Source organism: Nicotiana tomentosiformis, chromosome 4, assembly GCF_000390325.3.
Source record: "Nicotiana tomentosiformis chromosome 4, ASM39032v3, whole genome shotgun sequence".
In the NCBI taxonomy this organism is placed as follows: Eukaryota; Viridiplantae; Streptophyta; class Magnoliopsida; order Solanales; family Solanaceae; genus Nicotiana; species Nicotiana tomentosiformis.
The window spans coordinates 133,887,697-133,893,240 of NC_090815.1; the positions used below are offsets into that span (position 1 = coordinate 133,887,697).

The window sequence follows — 5,544 nt, forward strand, 5'->3', positions numbered from 1 at the left end:
TTTTAGGTGATATGATAGTGTTAGAAGTTAAAGTCTAATTTATTTTCTTGTTTTTTTTTTTAATCAAGGATTATTGCCAAACGGCAATTTTGAGCAAGGTCCAAAACCATCACAAATGAAGCACAGCACACAAGAGTGATGGATCCTCACGCTATACCACATTGGGAACTATCAGGTTATGTGGAGTACATTAGAAAAATATCACAAAGGGTCGGAATTTCTATTTTGAATTTAGTAGTTTAAGGAGTCCTGTCTAAACAGGTGTTACTAAATATGTTCTTAGCACTTCAAAATAGTTTACATTCGAGAAGCTAATAGTTGGTCTAAAAACCGAAAACAGGTCCCCCATTTAATTTCTGGCTAAATATAGCTTTACACCCATAAATAGAATATTATTAGTTCCTCCATTAACTTATGTGTAGATGGGCCAAAGATCTGAAAAAGTAATGCTCCATACAGAGTTTACCAAACAGGTTCTCACATATCCACTGGACAGATATGTTTTCTTCCATGGAACGATCCAAATGAAAATTCCAATACTGAAGCAGGTTTATAATGTTGATAACTAACACCAGGAAGCTCACAAAAGGCTTCAAGCAAAAAATCAAATGTTCACTATTCGAACAGGTGAAGAAATGAAGTAGCAGAAGAAACTGACTGTAAAAAGATGCATAATATGTCTCTTTGTTATCTGGATGTGTCGTTGTTATCAGGTAATCATTTCAAACACGAAAAACTTTCTGCTTGAGCGCGAGAACACTAAGTAGAAAATACTCAAAAAAATTGCCAGAGAACAAAATGTATTCCCTTCAGTAAGCAAAGTCTTCAAATGGAATGGTGTAAAAAAGATTTCGAGAACCTGGACATCTACATTAGCACTTATTGTACTTTTTTACTTTATTTTTGTAAGCACAGTCAGTGCACCTTATTATGCTAAGAAAAAACAATTGTAGTTTCACAAGAAGCTTATCTAAGTATCGTAAATCAAATAATAGGAGTACCAAGAGTACCTATTATTTCATATGGAGATTGTTGTGGTATAATGTGTATAACTGCAATGAAGAAATGGACAGAACGAAAGAATTGGATAAAATTACCTAGTATAGACAGTATTCTCAAATAAGGGTAACAATGAAACTGGAAAGGTTTATAAAGTCAGTAAGCCATCCATCTAGTAAATAGGTTCCTCATAGTGCTTAAACATGGGTCGCATTGTCACAGCAATCATACTACGTGGACATCTGAAGCTCCCAAAAATGAACCAAACAAACCAAAAAAACAAATAGATAGCCTATGATATTTGTAGAACTTTACTTGAACAAGAAGCTTTACTAACTTACTATTTACTAAAAATGCACTAATTAACATGATCACTACATCCACAAACTTACCAAATTAAACACATGCATGATATTTAGTGAAAACCAAGGACCCTTTAATATTTATCAAAAGATTAAACAAAAGAACACGGAGCTTGAAGAATTCTTCTTATAAGTTGTACTACAAATTAGAATTTGTAAAAACCAAAGAAAGAGTAACTTGGAAACTAATTAAAACCAAATGGTAGACCAAACTTCTATTATTAAGATTGAGCGAGAAGGCAATATAAGAAGTAGAATGAAGCTTCATTTTAGTGTTTTCCTTTGGTCACCTCTTGAAAGAGAAAGAGTCAAAAACAACACCAATACTTAGCTGCTAACTTGGGTAGAGAAATATATATTCTAAGGAATCAGAGAAGTAAAGTTAAACAAAAATTTTCTAAATGCTTTGTGCTATTCCACGTGATATACAGAATCAGAACAGAAGTGGAGTGGAAGTTTTAACTCTTTTTACAATTAGCAAAAAATACTAAAACATTTCTAATAAAGGATTTGGAGAGAGACAAAAGTTAACCTTGTCAGCTCCTCTGCTCCCTATCATATTTTTGGAAGGCCCATTTCCGTCTCTCTTTTTATTCTGAAACATGTCACAAATAATTAGGTAACCAAGATGCAAAATGCCACACATATATCAGTCAAATGACAGGGAGAATCCAATTAATAAAGATGTCAAGTGTGCAATAGACATCATGCAGTATGGAAGAAAACACACAATGTGATGCTGCAGACCACTCAAATCCCAGACTGCAGGGGAACATTCTAAAATCACGTCACCACCCCTTCCACCATTCCCACCTGCATCCAGTACAAAAATGAGGTAAGAAGAGAGAAAATCCTACAACTGGTCACTATAGCAAATCAATCTTGTCTGCATATCTTAAATGAGTTACTTACAAAAGGTGTTGTACGAAGAAAATTAAAAGAAAATAAGAAACAACAAAGGACAGACTTGGAAGATAATGCAAACATAAATATTTTGGGAAAATTTACTGGAAAAAAGGTGAAGCAACTTAACTAAGAGGTCAACATTGAAAAGTCATTCTTTAAGCCAGTGTTATTATAAGTCATTGGTTAGAGCAGTGAAGCGAAAGAGAAAATGTTTGGTTATTCTCATGTCCAGAAAAAGAATAACTTCAAATGGATGAACAGTTGAGCACAGAAGTTTAATTCTGGATTAATAAACATTTGATATCCACTTTAAAGTATAGATAACAGCAGAAGCGTAAAGGTGTTGAAAATGTTGATCTGTTTTTGCAAAAGTATCAGCAATTATTAATTTGGATAAAGGTACCTCACAAGTGATCAACTTCTATGTGAATGGTACAGAAGACATTGAGTTAAGTATTAAAAATTTGACATGCTACATACAGTGTAACCTGGATACGGAATGGCTACATGAGTAAGAAGAGCGTAGCTGCACAAGTTGCCTGGTGTATTGAAGCTTGTGACATTCAGCATGTTTAGAATTACACAGACAACAAAATGTTAAAAAAAGTATACAGCAAAAATGGGGTAGACAATGTAACAGGGGAAGAGAGGAACATACATTTGGCAAAAGATAATTCTTTCATAAAACAATGATGAATTCAGTGTTATTTTTATTTCTCATTTTACTTTTTCTCTCCCTTTTAAATTACGTAATCATATGTACAAATATATTTTCCCCTTGTAAATTGCACATAACACTTCATGAGTAATATACTCTAGTGTAATGTAACCATTATATATGCTTTTCAAGGAATTTTTCAATACAGTTGGGAAAATTTCTTCAATTTACACGTTAATAGAAGTAAATTTTTTATTGAATGTGGGTCTTTTATTCTATCACATAGATTTTACACTCGTAAACTAACTCTTGTGCAATCTTTGTTCTAAACATGAAATACATTAGTTTTAAGTAGAGAAGACAATACACAAATAGTATATGAATTTTTGCCGATGAGTATTTTCGTGTCATTAATTTAGATAGCACCAGTAAAATTAGATAGCAAAGAAGAAGAAGAGATAGCTTGATTGGAGAGACCGCTAGAGATAGCTTGATTGGAGAGACCGCTTTGAAGTCCAGCTTGGCTGATGTTATTCCACTACATGTCATTCAGTCAGTTGGGAGGTTCTTATTGGCACACTTCAGATAATTAGTTCGCTCTTTTCCGTTTTTGTAATTATGTTCGTCGCAAGTAACCAAAAGTAATTTCTTTTGATTTTCAAAAAGTAAGCATGAACTGCATAGGTAAATGACCTAGTCTAACATAGGATTCCAAGTAACCTTAGGGAAACGATGAAATAGTGAGGCATTAGCAGGTGGTAAAATAAGTGGATCAATCATATCTGATCAAATAAGATCTTATATGCAGTAATATAAATCTATGATGGTGAACCTTCATTACTGACCTTGTTGCGGAGCTCAAGGTAAGTAGAAGTCCAGTCTTAACCTCATCGCCTATTTGACCAAAAAGAAACAAAAAATAGATGTGAGTACTGGTAAGCGTATAAAAATGAAACAAAATGTATGTGAGTAAAAGGACAAAATAAAACAGAAAAATTATTGTATTTTGGGGTAGCAGAAGACTTACAAGGACGCTCTTTGGATGATTTCATCATAAACAATATTATATGTAGAATTGTCATCACGGTTGGCTAGTGTGGACGGTTGGATCAGCACTTTGACGCAATGTGAACTCTTAGCTCTTGATAAAGGCAACATAAAGTTGATAGTGTGAAAAAACAGGTTCTCGCAAATATATTCCGACGAAATCTAGAGTCTGACCTTGCGCCTTATTTATAGTCATAGTGTAGCATAATCTTATTGGGAATTGTGTTCTTTTAAATTGAACTGGTATTCTTTCATCTTGTGACGATAATAAAGGTATTCTTGGGATAAATACGTGCTTACTTTTAAAATCGCCTATCGCGATCTTAGCACTGATAACATGTGTCTTAATATCGCAACATATCAATCGTGTACCATTGCATAAACCTTTATACGAATTCAAATTGGGCAGCAATATAATGGGGCAGTTCTCTTTCAAAGTTAATTTGTAAGTAGGTAAATCAGCAGGATTCAGAGTGTGTAATAGGTCTTCAAATTGATTTTGATCATTAGGCTCAAAGGTTTTGTCAACGCCAACAAATGTAGTAGCTTTTTCTGGAAATTTTGCTATAAGAATATTGTTGATTTCATTTACAAAATCATTCTTCGTCGTTAGAACAACGCGAGAATCTGCAAGAAAAGAATTAGAGGAGGATGTGTGTACATTTGAGAATGTCATAGCGAATAAATGGTTTAGAGATTCTTCTTCAGTTGTGTCACGACCCAAAATCTCACTCGTCGTGATGACGCCTATCTCAATACTAGGCAAGCCGGCAATCTCAATAAACTCCCATATCTTTTATGTTTAAAAATAAAATGATTAAATTCAGCGAAAGAAAATTCACAAATACATATATAAACACTCCCAAAACCCGGTATCACTAAGTACATGAGCATCTAATATGAATACAAGTCTGAAAACACGGTCCATAATAGTCTAAGACCAAATACAGTAAATAAGAAGATAGGGAAGGAGAGGCAAGGTCTGTGAAACACGACAGCTACCTCTGAATCTCCGAAAAGTCAACTGTGCGAAAGAATCAACACCCGCTATATTCGGAAATAACTGAATTTGCACATGAATTGCAGGGTGTAGTATGAGTACAACCAACTCAGCAAGTAACAATAATAAATAAGGAACTCAAGATAGTGATGAGCTACACAGTTATAGTTCACTTTCACTAATTCCAGCAAAGAATAGACATGCTTCCAAATCCAGCAGTTTAAGTCAAATTAGTTTTATACAGTTCAAGTTCATGTAATCCGGATATAAAATCTTTCAGAGAATTTTACAACAATGACAGATAGCAACTAAGTGTAACAATAAATAAAAAGCAAGTACAGCCTCTTAGGGCAATAGTCACCCAGCTCGTCACAACAGCTCAACCACTCGGCTCTCAACCCTCAGCACTCACACTCAATGGGTACTCGCGCTCACTGGGGGTGTACAGATTCCGGAGGGGCTCCTGCAGCCTAAGCGCTATAATCTGCACGGACAACTCACGTGCTGCACGGACAACTCAAGTGCCATAATATCCCGCATGGACAACTCACGTGTTGCACGGACAACTAACG

The 5,544-nt window shown here is 34.7% G+C and overlaps 1 long non-coding RNA gene across 2 annotated transcripts; it reads right to left on the reverse strand.

The window, feature by feature from the left end:
* Positions 1–1,786: 1,786 nt before the first annotated feature.
* Positions 1,787–4,678, reverse strand: LOC104086824 (uncharacterized). Of its 2 annotated transcripts, none has more exons than XR_011415671.1 (3): positions 2,748–4,678; positions 2,092–2,174; positions 1,787–1,956 (listed from the first exon to the last, which is right to left on the reverse strand). It is a non-coding gene; the product is annotated as an uncharacterized lncRNA (long non-coding RNA). The 2 variants fall into 2 exon arrangements; XR_011415672.1 differs by having other exon boundaries at positions 2,066–2,174.
* Between the last annotated feature and the right edge of the window lie 866 nt (positions 4,679–5,544).